The 17500-nt window shown below is 46.6% G+C and overlaps 1 long non-coding RNA gene across 1 annotated transcript in view; it reads left to right on the top strand.

The window, feature by feature from the left end:
• The window catches only part of LOC124851958, a 6410-nt gene extending 713 nt beyond the window's left edge, over positions 1–5697 (top strand). Inside the window, exon 2 of the long non-coding RNA XR_007032784.1 lies at positions 5549–5697. This is a non-coding gene — a long non-coding RNA (uncharacterized LOC124851958). The remainder of the gene's footprint in view (positions 1–5548) is intronic.
• Positions 5698–17500: the final 11803 nt, after the last annotated feature.

Raw genomic sequence — 17500 nt, 5'->3', positions numbered from 1 at the left:
TTCTCATTCAAATATGTCTGTGTCCTTCACGACCTTTTCATTGTCTGTTTACATACAATCTCCAGGAGACAGTGAATGTTCTGCTTATTATGACACTGAAACTTTTCATCACTAATGAAATGAATTGCATATAAATGTTGTTTCGACCAAAGACGTGTTTAGTTCATGACTTCAGTTTTGCTCTGGATTGAATCTGCAGATAGTTTTTGATTCACATTGCAAACAAGTGGATTTGATAGAGCTGCAGATGTAGAGCGAGTGCACAGTGACTTTTATATTTCACACTTAAAAAGTTAAACAACTCTCAGGTCCTGATGATAATCATGCTATTTAAAAAATGAAAAATGTATATTGTTATATATATGATAATATTGTGTATAGAATGAAGGTTTTTTTCCCATTCTATAGATAACAACACAATAATATCGTTGTCATGAATTATTTTTCGTGATACTTTTGTCTTGTGACGCCTGAACTGAATCTGAGCTGTTTCAGTGTGGACCCCCCCACCATTAGTGTGATGTTACACTTTGTCTTTGATCATGTCTGTGATCTGCAACTATAGCTTTAACACAATATTCAGTTAATCTGATACATAATCTATAACCTGTCACATTAACAGTATATTATTCTAAACTGTGGGTCTGAGTGGACGATGTTTGAGGCTCCAGAGTTCAGTCAGTACAACAAAGTAGACAATGTATGAAGCGAAGGATCCGAGCTGGAAGGGGCCATAAAGTACATGCCAGACGAGGAATGTGGCCCCAGAGAGAGACCCTGAGGAGCTGCCCCCCCCTCACACACACACTCACTGGAACAATCCCCTCTTGCAGTGCGGTCCCTAATCTCTCACCACCAGACACAACTTTGATGTGCCCCCCCTTGTCCTCTGTGTCCCCTCCGTGGGCCCCTCGGTCGCTGCCTTCCGTCCTTCCCCACCTCTACTTCACTCTCGCTTCCTTCTCTCTTGTTCTCGTCTCAGTGACATTTAGAACCAGATGGATTCTCACAGATTCATCACGAGTTTGACGCAGGAGCTCGTTGGTTAAGAGAGAAAAGACAAATGATGAACAGCCAGTGGTGGAGGCAGTAACCCAACACTTAACTGAAGTAAACAGATAATTAGACAAACAAGTCAAAGTACCACCTTCACTTTTCTCTTTGAGTTAAAGTGAGTGTAGCAGCAGCCTGTGAGTCTGTGGTGGCGTCTGCAGAATCCCTTTCAGGTGATGCTGCTGCAGGAGGCGGGGTCTAAAGTGGCCATCCCACTGTAGCAGCTTTCAGACATGAACTGGACTCTGCAGTGAGACACTCGGCAGTTTGTCTTCCTCCTCCTGAGCTCCTGTATAAAGTCTAGATCCAGGAGCAGTGTGAACACAGCAGAGGATCCTCCACTGATTCACTGGGTGGGGGAGGAGCTTCTAACACGGGACACAAACATGAAGAAACTAAAACAAACCTCTGGTGAAGAAGTGCTGACACACCGAGAAGACACAGACGGAGACGTGAGAGAGTTTGTGGTGATCAGAGCTGAAGGTGTCAGGTGATGTAAACACGATCACGTGACCTCTGCAGCAGAGGTCACACGTCACTTCCTGTCTCTGTCTGCTGCACCCGGCTGCCCCCCCCCCTCTCACCTGAACCAGGAGGAGGATCTGATGCTGTGTTGTTCAGCTGTGAAACACAAACTCTGGAGAAGCTCTGGAGACGAGTCTCTGGATTCCACCTGCTGGTCTGAAACCAGCTCGATTGGATCAATTCTCCTCTCGTTTATTTACTTCCCTTAACATTGAGTTTGAGATGAAATGGTGTAAAAATATTGCATCACTATTATAGTGAATCAAATTATCACGATAATCAGTATAATCGTGGTATTTTTTAAATGTGCTGTAAATGTTCCAAACTTACTGATTCACAAACTAAAGTAAATTCACCAAGTTTTATATTGACATAATATATATTATCCAAAAAATATTTGCTTGACAACTTGTGACGTTAGGTGCAGGTCCAAGTGGACGTCTTCGTCTTCTACGTGTCCGGCTCCTCCTCTTCTTCATCCTGAGATGTTTGAGTTCTTCCAGTTTCACGTCCGTCACGTGTAGGGTTGCAAAATTCCGGGAATATTCAAAGTTAGAAACTTTCCATGGGAATAAACTGGAAATTGTGGGTAATTTATACTAACTGTATTTACCTTGTCATATACAGACATAAATATAAACATTTTGTTTTGTCATAAGCAGACATGATGCAAACATTTCAAATACACATTTTAAAATTTAATTTTTACTTAATCCATTTGTGAGTAGAACTTTAATGGATTCTTTCATTGAACAACAAAAAACATGAATGTTGAATAAAATAAATGTATTCCTATGCCCCCCAAACAGTCCCATTCTAAATGTAAAATGAAAGCCTTTAGTCGAGCTTCTCAAGCCTCTGGTTTTAGCGTTTTTCCTCTGAATCCTTTCAGGACTCTTTCTTCCTGGAGCTCATCAACGTCCACTTCCTCGACATCTGACTCGTCGTCGGTGTCACTGTCCAACCTTGTAGAGGATGGCTCTGTGTCAGGCTCTTTGAGGCTGACACAGCCATCGTGTGCGAGCCTTTGTGTGCGTGTGCCCAAACAGTGAGCAGTTGCGCTCAGAGGCGGCTGATGTTGTTGGGATTTGGAGGATGATGGAGGCTACAGGTGCAAGGGCCTCAGATCCACAAAGTCCCTTCCACCAGGTGGATGCAGATATGTGCTGGCATGACTGCCATATCCCACCCCCTTCCCAAAGGCCTTGCTTGGTACGGTACCTTGCCAGACTGCCGGGAACTATCTGTGCATGTGATGGAGGAATGCACAGTGCAGGGTTGAAATTCAACGTGCAGCGTGTGCTGCATTCCATACATCTTTAAAATAGAGTTTTGAATGACGTTTTTATTGCTCAGCGTTTAATTTGCAGTAAAACATTTTTTTTTTTTCAAAATTCCCGAATCCACCTCATCAACACGTCCACTCGCTCTCTGGGAAGCTTCCACACATTGTCCTGCTGTCTCCTCACATGGACTCACTCTGACATGTTACACACATTTTACTAGGAGGCTGCAGGAGAAGATCCAGAACATGTCCAGAGACACTCACTCAGACATCTGTTACCTGTTACATACAGAACACGTCAGGGGCACGTCAGGAACATTAGAGCACGTCAGAACACGTCAGGAGCACGTCAGGAACACGTCAGGAACACGTCAGGAGCACGTCAGGGCACGTCAGGAACACGTCAGGAACACGTCAGGAGCACGTCAGGAACATGTCAGGAGCACGTCAGGAGCACGTCAGGAGCACGTCAGGACTTCAGTGCAGGTCTGAAAGCAGCTAAGCTTTAGCTAAAGCTAACAGAACTCAGTCGGTATCTGCACCGTGGCTGGTGAACGTAGTTTTATTGCCAGTGTTTTGTGCTTTGCAGGGAAACTCACAGGAGTTTTTTCTGTCCTGACCAAGTTTAGCTCTTAAAGAAGATTCTGTGCACATGATCTCCATGTTTTCTTTTGGCTGAAGTGAATCATGTTAGCGCCTGAATGTTGGAGCAGTGCTTTGTGCACCACGTCTCACTGTGTGGTCGCAGCACCAGTGGATGTCGTTACAGGCCAGTGTTGAAAGCAGCAACTAAGGACACTGTCATCACACATGAGACGTTTACTGACAGATGGAGCTGAACAATCCTGAAATATGTGGGGAAAGGCTGGGGTTAAGTGTGTGTGTGTGTCTGTGTGTGCGCAGGATGCACCTGGTGGTCTCTCGTTGACAATGTTCTTTTGTGTGCGGACGGTGAAATCCTGTTGTGTTCCTGCCTCCAAACACACATTAATACACATCAGAGTTAATGTACACATGCTTTAATATTTAATTATTTGTATATGGGTTTCTGAGTCTGATTAAATTTGATCCTGAACCCCCTCAATTTATATTGAACATCAAAAGTCCTGAAAAGTAAATGAGTCCTGTGTTAAAGTTGTGTTGATTCTTTGTGTTGTTGTATCAGGCAGCGTTCTGATCATTTGTCTCCTTGACTTACACAGAAGTGCCTCTAACTGGCTGCAGGAGATGGTTGTTTTCATGATCCTCGTTAATTACATTTCAAATAATAACACAAATATTTCCAACATTGCATCAGAAATTCAAGGCCTTGGTCTTCAGCCTCATTAGGTTTGTTTATGTGCATTCAAAAATGAGAGAGCGTCGGGAGAGGAGCTGAGAAAACGGTTAATATTTAATAAAGTAAAAGATGTACATAGTTCAAATAAGAAATGTATCGTTCATATTTTTATTTGTAGAAATCTTTTGGATAAACGTATTGCTGTTCAGTAGAAAGATGTGATATATCTTATCATTCATTACGGTTTATTGGCTCTCAGAAGTAAAAATACCAATTTACACACTGGAGGAGTATTTGTGCTGCAGAGTTCAAAGGATAAAAAAATATCTGCCCACGACACAGCTCAGATGATGATGATCGTTTAATGATAGTTTAATAATTACATCTATTACACAATCATTAAATGAGGCTCAGGATTTGTACAGAACTGCAGCGTCAGGTTGGATTAAACTTCATCTTCTCTTTCCCTCGTCCTCCACACGCGTGTTGTGTGATTCTCTTCAGGGCACATTCAGGCAGGTTGATGGGAGTAAACCTGAAAGTGACAGTCAGCTACCTGAGGTCGGCTCGTCCCTCTGTACAGGCGTGTTTGACAAGGCTCATGCCCCCCCGCCCCCTCCCTGAAAACACACACTTGTATCCACAGCTCGCCACCATGACGGCACAGTCGCTGCAAAACAAGAATGTAGAAACGCAGCTTTTCATGTACAGAGGCGTGTTGTTCTCACACACTCTCACACGCGCACACGCACACACCTGTGTATCTGTTTACCTCAGGTTTGTATGGACATGTCTTTCTTTTCCTGCACTTGATTCTGTGAGTAGATGCATCAGAGCTGCATTAACTCATAAAGAAGCAGTCTAATTGCACGGTGGTTATTTTGACCTCCACGTGTCAGGATCCTGTTTCTGTCACTCTGGAACAGAAGCATTATATTTTCATGAGGTCTGGATGATCGCTCAATGAGGCCTGGAGGGAATTTCTTTAAATTTGGCACAAATGTTCAGTCGGACTCACGGATTGCCTGATTGGACTTAGCACTCACAGATCAGGTGTTAAGACTCTTGAACACGATATCTCAAATCTGCCTCTATGGAATTTCTTCACAAATGTTTGCAAAGGGAAACTGCTCTGGTTGGTGGAGTCGAGTTACCGCGGGCGGTGATTCTTTTATTTGAACTGAGTCGTACCAATCCAGGATCCAGGGAAGAGCTCGATGAATAAATAACTTATGACATGTTTATTCTTTAGCGACATCTCGTCCGGACGGTTTGATTTTCTCGGTTGCAGCAGTGACATGAACTCCGTCGTGTGTATTTATCTATGGAAGCACTTTGTGACCGTGTTGAAATAAGTGCGATACAAGTAAAGATATTCTTTTCACTGTTTCCTGGTTTGTGTTCAGGTTAGAAACGGAGTCGGGACAAACACTGGACCAGTCGACTGCGATGCCTTCAAACAAGTACCCTGCTGCTAACATGGAGGAGAGCAACAACATGGCTGCTACTGTGAGTCACACACACACACACACACACACACACACACACACACACACACACACACACACACACACACACACACACACACACACACACACACACACACACACACACACCACAGCTGCAACTACATAAAGGAAGTTCGGAATAGATGGAAGGAAGGAGGCTTCCTTCATCCAGGGTGTGTGTGGGGTGGTTGTGTAATACTTGTGGGGACCGTAACTTGTTTACATATTATGGGATCTGGTTTTTCATTGAGACAAAAATGTCTCATAACATAAATCATACAGAAAAGAGAGGAGACATGAACACAGCAGCACAGAGGACACACACACTTTTACTCACAGTTTACATGTACACACACACACACACACACTTTTTACTCACAGTTTCACTGTACACACACACACACTTTTACTCAGTTTCACATGTACACACACACACATACTTTTACTCCAGTATCACATGTACACACACACACACACGCACACACACACACTTGTCCGTTACTGCTTCTTCCTCTTCCTTCCCTCTCATTTCTCGCTCTTTCTGAGAGCGAGACTTCCTGCCCTTACCATCTGCTCCTCTCCCTCCCTCCCTCCCTCCTCTCTCCCTCCCTCCATCCCTCCCTCTCTCCCTCCTCTCCCTCCTCTCCCTCTCTCTCTCCATCCCTCCCTCTCTCCTCTCTCTCCTCCCTCCCTCTCCATCCCTCCCTCCCCTCTCTCTCCTCCCTCTCCCTCCTCTCCTCCTCCTCTCTCTCTCTCCTCTCTCTCCTCCCTCCCTCTCCCTCCCTCCCTCTCTCCCTCCCTCCTCCTCCATCCTCCTCTCTCTCTCTCCATCCCTCCTTTCCCTCTCTCTCCATCCCTCCTCATCTCTCCCTCTCTCTCTCCCTCCTCCTCTCTCTCTCCCTCTCTCTCTCCATCCCTCCCTCTCCTCTCCTCTCCCTCCTCCCTCTCTCATCCTCCTCCTCTCTCTCTCCCTCTCCCTCCTCCTCCTCTCTCTCCCTCCCTCCTCTCCCTCTCTCCTCCTCTCTCCTCTCCCTCCCTCCTCTCCTCCTCTCTCTCTCCATCCCTCCCTCCTCTCTCCCTCCTCTCCCTCTCTCCTCCCTCTCTCTCTCCTCCTCCCTCCTCTCTCCTCCCTCCCTCTCTCCCTCCCTCTCTCTCTCCATCCCTCCCTCTCTCCTCTCCTCCCTCCCTCCCTCCCTCTCCTCTCTCTCTCCATCCCTCCCTCTCTCTCTCTCTCTCTCCCTCCCTCCTCTCCCTCTCTCTCTCTCTCCATCCCTCCCTCTTCCTCTCCTTCCTCCTCTCTCCTCCCCTCTCTCTCTCTCTCTCCCTCTCCTCTCTCTCTCCCTCCCTCTCTCCTCTCTCTCCCTCTCTCCCTCTCTCCTCCCTCATCCCTCCTCTCTCTCCTCTCTCTCACTCTCCTCTCTTTCTCTCTCTCTCTCCTCTCCTCTCCCCCTCTCTCCCCTCTCCTCTCCCTCTCTCTCTCTCTCCTTCCTTCCATCTCCTCCCTCCTTCTCTCCTCTCTCTCTCTCTCATCCCTCCTTCTTTCCTCTCCCTTCTCCCTCCCTCTCTCCTCTCCTCTCCCTCCCTCCCTCTCTCCCTCCCTCCATCCCTCCCTCCCCTCCGTCTCTCTCCTCCTCACAGACCTTCTCTCTGTTTGTTGTTCAGCTCGTCTCCCATGTCAACAGCAGTTTCCTCCCGTGTGTGAGCTGTCATCTTGAGTCTGGAGGTATTCAGGTTTATGCTGAGGATGTTAGTGGGTTGATACTCATCGTGTTTTCACATCGTAAGGGACGGGGTCTGGAGCGGGGGCATTTCTTGTGTTGTTGGTGCAGATGGTTTATTTAAGCAGTTGTTCTCATTAGTCTTTCCCTGAGATTTGGGCTTACGTGCGTTATGTGCGTGAACAGACAGATAGTGGTAGCTGAAGGGTTTGAAGACATGGATCATACCAGCGCTTCTTCGATGTCTGCACCTGTTTCTCTTTATTGGGAACGTCTCCTGTCAGGTGGTGATGATGATGATGATGATGATGATGATTCTACTTGCAGCTGATTTTAGTTTTAAAAAATCCTACTTTTCACGAGGAGTTGTTGTAATATGAATTTTCTAAATGTGTGTGATTTGGTTAAAGTTTTTGGAGGATTGACCTTTTCCCACTTTTCAAACGGATGAAAGCCTCAGGTTTCGTCAAACAGCTTCGAGTAGCGCCCGGCTGGCGTCCAAACGTCTGAAGCTGGATGATGTTGTGTTTGTTGTTTAGTCAAAAGGTCACAGAGAAGAAGTAAAGAAACCTTCAGTGTTCAGTCTCATATCGGTTTCCTATTGTGAAACACAAATTAATGGTTAGACACATTTTTACACATTAGCACTGATGTGGTCGGCCCCCTCTTCTGCAGACTCTGGCTCTGGGTCTCTGGTGGCGTGTAGACAAATAGCCAGAGGCACACATTTAAAATGTATCACAGGAGCGTTTATGGTATCGAACCCCGGAGTGACAGTATGCTCGAGCACAGATCAGTGTTTCTAATCATTAGGCCTCCATGCTAATATGTTTTGACAGCCCAGTCAGGCGCCCTTGAGGCCACACGGATCTTTCACTGTGGAGATGTGTGTGTGTGACGTAGTGGGTGAACTGCACAGTGCAAAGGCTTTGTCACACACAGACGAACCAGACAGACAGACACAGACACACACACACACACACACAGACACATACACACATACAGTCACACACACAGAGAGGAATAAATCACAGAATAGAGCTGGACGTGTTTTATTGTTTAGGGAACCTGTTTATTGTGGGACTCCTCTTCAGCAGCTTTGCCGTTTCACACCTGATATTTGCTCGTAACTCTTTGTGATGTAACTCTTCGGTTGGGCTTCGGTCTGAAACTGTTATTATTAGCTCAAATGTCCTCAGTAAGGTTAATAAATGTGTTAGAGTCATGATTGACAGCTGAGACTGACTGGTGATTGGTCGAGGGTGTGTGTGTATCAGTGGGACCTCGATTCTGTAGCTCCGCTCTGGGCGATGGCAGCTGCGTATCCAGGATATTGTGTCCATCTTTACGGTCTATGGTATTAAGCAAACTTTAAAACTAAGTTACTAGTTAAATAACGGTGATAATACCATAAATGAACCACACGCGTCGTATCCGACTCCGATCCTGACAGGAGGGAGGACAAAAGAACTGCAGCAAATAGTCTCCGAGGAAGGATGAAAGAAGGAAGGAAGGAAGGAAGGAAGGAAGGAAGGAAGGAAGGAAGGAAGGAAGTGAAGGAAGGAAGGAAGCGAAATGAAGGAAGGCCGAAGCGAGGAGGAGGAGGAGGAGTTCAAAAGCGGAAGGTGCTTGTGATTTTGACGAGCAGGTTTTGTTTGCAGGAGAGTTCGATCAAATGAGTTGAAAGGAAACAGCGGACGATTTCATCAAAATAAATAGTCGTAAGAGGGAGATGTTTCGCCCAACAGTGTAAAAAGCGAGACACTTCAGTTCGGTTAAATAAAATAAACTCCACCACTTATTCATACGCACTAGCATTTCCGACTCGTCCTGGTTTCTTGACAGCGGAACATGACAGAAACATCGATCAGCAAGTGTTAAAGATAAATCATTAAAAGTATGTTGTCTTCAACACATGTGCTGAAAGAGTTACCTACCGCACATCTATTGAGACGGATTTATAGGGCCTAAAGGAGGAGGCAACAGTCATCGAGCCAGGTGTCTTGTGCGGGTTCACCCAGGTGTCGAGTTGGGGTCAACAGCCTGAGTGTTCGCCACACACACACGCCACACACACACAGCCAGCCAGCCACGAATGAGCCATTGCCACACACACATACTGGCGCACAGCCGTGGGGGAGTTATGCAGCTGCGAGTACGGGCAGTTCACACCCGGCGTGAATACCACACGGCAACGCCAGAGGACGCCTGCCTTCAGGCCTGGGATACTTGGTGTTTCCCACAAATATCATTCATCATCCCAAACATGTTCAGCCGACAGAGGGTGTAAATATGTTTGTTACACTGCATCTATTCCACAGCCACAGCCTCGTCAGCGCGGACGACATCATTTTCGATCAACAGCTTCATCACCACCATCGCTCAGTCCGAACATTAAATACGACTGTCAGTAGTTTAGCGGTTTAGGCCGACATGTGCAGTCACTAGCCGCCGTGTGTGTGTGTGTGTGTGTGTGTGTGTGTGTGTGTGTGTGTGTGTGTGTGTGTGTGTGTGTGTGTGTGTGTGTGTGTGTGTGTGTGTGTGTGTGTGTGTGTGTGTGTGTGTAATGACATTAAAGTCAGATTTCAGTCACAAAGCGTGACTGAATACTGTGTAGTGAGGAGCAGGTTGATTTATTGTTTGAACGTGCGTAAGTTGCAACTGAACTGTGATTTCACAGCTTCTTCTTCGGTCACGCCTTCAGACGCCATCTGCCCTCACATACCAACAGATTTATTTGCAGGGTGAAGACGCCTGACAATGCCAGTAAGACGCCAGTGCCTGCTGGCAGCCATCACCACAAGCATCCACAGAGTTCACCCAGCCATTTGTAGTTGGCGTTACACACACACACAGACACACACATAGACATTACACACTGCAATTGTGTCTTCACAACAGTTACAACAGTTGCAGATATTAGCTGTGATTTGTGTGAAACATTTCAACACCCTTCATTCGTTCACGCCGCGCCTTCTTCGCCGTTCGCGACGGCCAGGTTGTTACCTAGCACTTTTAACACGCTGAGTAGGTACTATCAAACTGCTTCATTATTTTCGTGTACTTCGGCATCATGTATCGACTATTACACTACTGCTGAAGCACTTGTTTTTTGCCTTCATCATTTAACACTTCACAAGTCTCATCTGCATTTAAAGAGCACACTTGTTTATTGCTGCATAGATTACATGCACATGCATTGCCACGCGCACACATAGTTTACCATGCAATACCAGCTCCTCTCACAGCAAGACGTTGATATCGGTAAAGCACGCCGCTCGACTGAGCCACGAGCAGCAGACAACTGGAATCAGAGCTCAAGCGTGACTTGTTCAGTTCAGGCTGACGCGAGCCGAGCCAACCAAATGAAGGTTGCCGCAAATCTCGCCTTCCAGCCTTCCTTCACTATGAGCGAGAGAGAAGAGAATAAAGATTTCGGTTTCGATTTTCCCTAAACAAGCGCTGTGACCAGATTCACGACCGCAGCTTGTACCCAGTATTGCATTGATCACAATGGAGTTGTGCCGTTGATCATGCGTGGCCACGTGGCTCGACGGTTTCAACAGCAAATCTTCAAAGATCCATATTTGATTTGCCACCTGCGTCACACAAAGCCATATTCGAGGATACTTGTTGCAGAGGTACCGACGCTCGGAAAGCCAGGTCGATGAATTTCAGCCTGTGTTTGGTCAACATATTTTTATTAGCTAGTCACACTTCTTTGTTTCTATGTGAGCGTTGCTTCCGCGTAAGATCGGAACTGAACACTTGTCAGACTATTCGAATGAGACTCACGATTTTCTAAGATCGTTCGAACAGCCTGCATGTCAGCGCTTGTTTGTCGACACGCGATTTAGGCGGCGAACTGCTTTCTGTTCGAGTTTGTTGTTCACCCGGTGAAAGCTACTTTCGCAGCATCGCCACGCCACGGAGAGAGACGTCACTTGCTCACTTACAGCCTGAGCAGTTGAGAAATTAGTTTTTGAAGAAACCTGTTCTTCACGATCAGCTGAAGGATTCGAATCGAATGAGATACAGGTTGAAATCAGCAGCTAATCCGCTTGCAGCTTGTCGATTAAACAGGCCTGAATAATGTTTACGCCTCACACTGCTTATTATTCATCGCCAGACGTGCCTTCTCTTCTTCGCGTCAATACTCTCCGGCTAGCCGTTCGTGTTTGCACGGCATCATCTCTCCCATCTTTCAGCCATGGCAGAAACGCACACCCAGCCGAAGGTTTTGGGCCGAGAACGATTGAAGGCGTGAGTCGACCACGAGAACAGCCTCGATTGTGTCGTCGCCGTCTTTTCGCTAGCGAGATGTAGCTCACCGCAACCACACGATCTTCAATGGCTCATTTAGTCGGGTCAGCCGCGACGCTTCACAGGCTGTTGGCCATGCGACATTATGTCGTTCATATTGTCTTCAAACATAAATTTCGAGTTACACAACAAATACTGGCCTTAAATGCAGATTCTCTTTATTAAATAAATTATTAAATGTGAAAATTTAGATAATAAATAACATAATAAATATTTATTCAGTAGAAATATAGCTCGACAACTGAATTTGCCGCGGAAAATTAGCTTGAGTTTATTTCGTTATTTGTCCATCTTCTGTTCTCTGTCTTCTGTCTCGTCTCTCTCTGTCTTCTTCTGTTCGTCTTCTCACTTTCAATCTTCGTTCAGTCTTCTCACTTTCAATTGTTCAATTAACTTCTCTCACTGTTCACCAGTTCACGCCTGTCTCTGTCTCTCTAAACTTCACTTCGTTTGTTCAAACTTCATCTGTCTTCACTTTCTGCCTTCTGAACGCTTTCTTGTTCACCTCACTCTTCTCTTCAGCCTGTTCGTTCTTCACTTCGTCTTCACCACTGTTCTTCTGTTCGTCTCTTCACTGTTCTCACTTTCAGCTTGTCTCGTTCTTCTCTGTTCGTCTTCTCTCACTGTTAATTCATCTTCTTTCACTGTTCACTTCGTCTCCAGATGACACCAGGAAAGAAGAAGAGCTCAGAGGATGAGATATCGGGATTTCTACAGTTTGACGCATTTGGTCTTCACACACATTTGTAGCTGCCTTACATTCATACATACCTTCAGGCAACACATGCGTGTGTGTGTGTGTGTGTGCGTGTGTGTGTGTGTGTGTGTTCACAGGAAAGGCCTGGACGTTCAGTTAGCTCTGAGACAAACACTGACTTGCAGCTGAGGCCGCACTGGCCACACAAGCGTCGCAGACTGACCGTAGTCAGGACCATCTGTCACTTGCACACATGCACACGCACACAGCCGAAAGCACACACAGACGCATCGTTAAATACGCAACTCAGATCTTCTTCTCAACATCGCTCTGCTCCGAATCTTCATTCCCATTATCGCTTCATCACGCAAAACAGCCAAATGCATATAAGAGCGCTAACAAATCAGTCTTCCACAATACTACTACTTTCCATAAAGCGCAGCATCAGTCTCAATAAGGAAAAAGAAATGATATATTTATTCATTAGACATTATTTTCAGTTCGCTTTTGATATCTTCGTTATTCGGACGCTTTTTAGAGAAGAGCTTACGCACACACTCCACAAAGGGAGCCTCTCGTTCGAGAAACAAGAGTTCATGAGTCTCTCGTCTCTGATCATTTAACAAGACTTCCAAAGACTGGGAGGAAAATTGTTCGCTTGAAGCGCAGCCGGAGACAATAAGATTCAACTTCTGGGTTGCGTTTTCATTCGAACACAAACCGAGACTTTAGTAACCATGAGCAGATGTTCTCCGATTGGAATTCATCACGTGACCGACACAGCGTGAATAAGTCAGTTACGTTTACCTGCCGTCGCCGAGGAGCAAATTCCGTTACGTTATCTGATACCGTTGCGGAAGAAGATTACTTGATATGGAGTTCCATGACGCGTGTGTGTGCGTGTGTGCGTGTGTGCGTGCGTGTGCGGCAGGCATATAGTGCGATATCATTGTAAACTTTCTTACGGGGGCAGAATAGCAGTCGGGCAGGTGCCGAACTTTAACCGAACCATCTCGAATTACGTGAAAACTTGTTGAGAATGGGAAAATAAACGATAAATATTAACATGCAGAAATTAAGAGGAAATTTTTATCTGTAACTTGTTAAAAATTCAAATTCTTTCTCAACAGTATACTTCGAATCGATCGATTCAGGCGTCAAAGGCGAAGGTCACACGCGCATGTATCTAATAGTGCCTTCGGGCCTAGCAGTGAGTACGGTAGAACTGAGCAAACCAAAGAAACCATATTTTCCAAGAGCCTTGAGAATAGATCAGCGTATTTAAACAGAGAATATGATGAAAAGACGACGCCGTTGAGAAATCGACACAGACCAGAGAGCAGATCCGGTCCCCGAGACGGCATCTGAGTCTCAGATCGATCGAGGCGCCAAACTTTTTGCAGGGAAACACAGTTCTCTCAGAATGCTTTCTTCCTGAGTCACGTGCCTGATCGATTCTGTGTCGGTGGCCTTCCTTCTTCACAGAGGCTAAATAGCCTGAAACTTCATTAATAGAGGAAAGAAGCCTCTTGAATTAGCAGAATAGTGAAAGTTCAGTTGCAGACCTTTGACCGGACATGAGCTGAGAACATTCTCTCTTCACAGGCCTGAGAACGCCACAAGTTTAGTCGACAGAAAAGGATTCAAGGAGAGAGAGCTTGGCACAAAAAGGAAGTTGAGGTTTGGCAAAGGATTGAATGAGGGAGGAGGGTAACTCCTCACACAACCTTCGCCTGGCCTTGCAAGTCTGCACACACACACACACACACACACAACACACACACACACACACACACATGCGGCGTGTTTGTCGTATTAGGTTCCTGATGATACCAGTAGAGCGGCGCGCGCGGTTCTCGCCTGCGGCGCCCTGAAGGAACCGAGCACAATTCGGTCACGTCACAGCTGCGAACACTTCCGAATAAAGAGAGGTTTTACCAGTTTTTGTAGTTCGCGTTCAACAGCCGGAGCATAACCGTCAACAGGAAATACCGAGTTTCTTTCAAATGTCTTCACTTTTTCTTTCATTTTGTTCCACGGTTAGCAAGAGAGAAACGTTTGTTTTCGACCAATTCTTTGTTTCGCTTTCGTTAACACATTTAGCTGTGTGCATTAGCAATGTTTTCATTTTCTTTCGATTGCTGGCGTCAGCGTTTTCAGAGTTTGAATAACACAGAGACATTTCAGATTTTCGTCAGCGCCCAAACGCCGCCCTTTCCTTCAATACAGCCGCGAAGATATTTTCTGCCAAAGATCACTGCCTGCAGCGTTTTTTCACCGACGAGTAATTTCACTGAAATTGCCAGCTCACAGAACGTCACACAAACATATTCATAACGAATAACTTCAATAGAAGAGCTCGAAGACTGACCAAACAAACAATAGAGGTAGCATCGACGGAGTCGATCGCTGCCACACACGCCGCTGAACCTTCGTCATCTCCGCAACAGCGATCGCCGTGTTGTGTTTTGTGCGATTGTAACCCGGCCAATGCCGATCCGCCTTTACGCCGATCGCCCAGCCGGTGTGCCAAGGAAACATCGATTCATCGCCAGCTTCAGATAACAAGCGGAAAGCTTGCATTGGCGAATGGCGTAAAGATTAATACCGGCATCGATGGAGCGCCATCGCAGAGGCAGCCACGGCATGAGGTGAACAGGTTTGGGAGATCGCAAACCGAGAGAGGAAACAGAGAACACACAGAATCGGCAGGAGGACATTGACATATCTGTTTGATTGCCTGTCTCCCCAGGTTCGTTCGACTCATCATCGCTTTCCCGTTGTTGTATGCCCTTACACCAGCCGGCTCCTGCATCGGCCGTGTCGGCCCAGGCCCGAGGTGAAGCTCAGGAACATCGCCGCTTCGCGGGGATGGGCCAGATTCTCGGTTTGATCACCCAGAAACGCAGACTTCCTCCGCTAATCAGATCAAGACAACCGATGATAAAAATATAGTCCTCTGACCGACGCTGTTGTCGAAAGCAGAAACTGATCTCAGTCTCTAGTGAATCAGTGGTATTGAATACAAGTTTATTAGAAGTATTATATTTTTAATATAAAGTATAAATATGTTTCACTAGTTCGAGTAGGCTCTTTCTTTTTCAGTTTCTGATTCTTTCTCGTTTTTCATTGTATAAACCATACAGAGCGACATTTCATGCCATAGTAAATGTTCACCTTCACACACACATTGCTACCGAAGCTGGGATGTTTGAGCTGTTACTTGGCTGCTCACGTCAAATACTGTGTTTGCAGAGAGATCCAGATTTAGCCCGTCATTCGTTGACAAACATGAATCAGAACGAGGACAAACTAGATTTAGTTAGATGAAGACAATTATTTAAACACAGAGAGAGATGAATGACGTTGCAGGAGGACGCTCAACACTGTCCTTCATGGTGTTCCTCTCTCTCTCTCGTATTGTGTTCTGTCTCCTCAGCCGCTTGTCGAGTCTTCCCCAGTCGCTGAGTCTTCTATCGTTCCTCTCTTCGCTTCATTCCACCTCTGACCTCTGACCTTCCGAGCTTCTCAGAGTAGGCTATGACGAGTGTTCAAACATAAAACTTTTCCTCGTCTGAACATGTGTTCAGAGGCCATATTCGGCGAGAGTTTCTCTCGTGAGTTCGACCTGTCCAGACCGTGTCAACTCATGTTGGATTGGCCAATGGCGGCCTCGCCCAGCCGAGAGGAGGGACTCAAACCAGCAGGCTGCAGGAGCAGCAGCAGAACGCCAGCCGCAGACGAGGCCCTCGCCCAGTTTGACCTCTGTGAATCGTTTTGGCCGATGCGTTTGTGCCTCCGCAGACAGGTCTTTCTGATCAATACTGGATGTCCCAGCCGAGTACTTCAGCGCCAGCGCCACCTCGGTCAGCCTTCAGCGAGCTGCCCGTCGTTTGTAGGTGTAGACTACGTTAGAATCTTGAAGACAGTTAATCGTTTCATCTTCTCTTCATAAGGTTTGCTTCGTACGTTGGGTTGTTCGCCCATCTTCGCGGACGATGCTGCCATAGACTGTTACGCCTTCAGAACATTGACCTGCGCTGCTCGAATATTCGAAGCGACATTCAGTCTGTATCTTCTCCGCTTATCCACAGATTAGGCTTGAAATGTTTTTATTTTTGTTCGCCATAAAAGAAACCATTATCGTTATCGCTGTTGATTTTCAGCTCACACACATGCGTTACGCTGACTATCCACAGGCTTGACCGGGGCAGAATGAAGAATGTCTCTCGACACAGCCACCGCAGCCCTCCGATAATATCAGCAGAATATCCCGAGTCAGCCTGAAAACAAAAAGTCGGTTCAAATGACTGTCAGTTTGCGTTTCGCCACGCGTTTTCCGCAGCGGAGGCCTGGCCGCACGTAGAAACAGTTCTTTGCCACCGCATCTTCTTTCAGAATAAATGGTGAATGAAGTTCGAAGAATTGTAGTATTGAGGTAAGACTCTTCCCACTTGTAATTGACCACGTTGTGGTTTGTTGCTGACCGATGCGTCCACAGAGCCTGTTCTTCCCGTGAAAGAGAGCCGTACCCTTCACCCCCGCGTGGCCTGTACAAACATGCAAGGTAGAGAAAAGATGTTTGAATGGAACCAAGGGCAGAAGAATTCACCAATTGCCTTCATTCATCAGAGAGCACTGGGCGGAGGTTTGCGTGTGTGTTTAGATGCGTACCCGAGATAACCGCGTTTACGACGATGGTTACCAAATGCATTGCATCGCGCCAGCCGCGAGGCGAGAGGCCTTCGCTCTGCGTAACGCCACCGCCGAGGTTGCATTATTCACGCCTCATCCAGTGTGTGCGTGTGTGCGTGCGTGTGTGTGTGTGTGCGCAGCGTGTCATCTCTTCGCCTCTTTTTGCGCGACTGTTGAGATTTGAATAATCCAATAGTCACAGCCTGGACTTCGGAGATGCTGGCGTCAGCCGCTTGCTACGGCAGCCTGAGGTGCGCGACGGACACTGAGCCTGCCGTGATATCAACACAACGATAGGCCCAAGTCACCACACATGTCGCTGCATAGTTCTCCTCTCGTCCAGATCCATGATTGCTTCTGTAGGAAGCAGTGATGGAAAACTCCGGTCTGCTTTGTCCTGACTTCTTGCTGTCTTCC

This window comes from Hippoglossus stenolepis, chromosome 6 (genome assembly GCF_022539355.2).
Source record: "Hippoglossus stenolepis isolate QCI-W04-F060 chromosome 6, HSTE1.2, whole genome shotgun sequence".
Taxonomy (NCBI): domain Eukaryota; kingdom Metazoa; phylum Chordata; class Actinopteri; order Pleuronectiformes; family Pleuronectidae; genus Hippoglossus; species Hippoglossus stenolepis.
The sequence above is the reverse complement of the archived record's forward strand: the minus strand, read 5'-3'. Positions and strand labels throughout refer to the sequence as shown.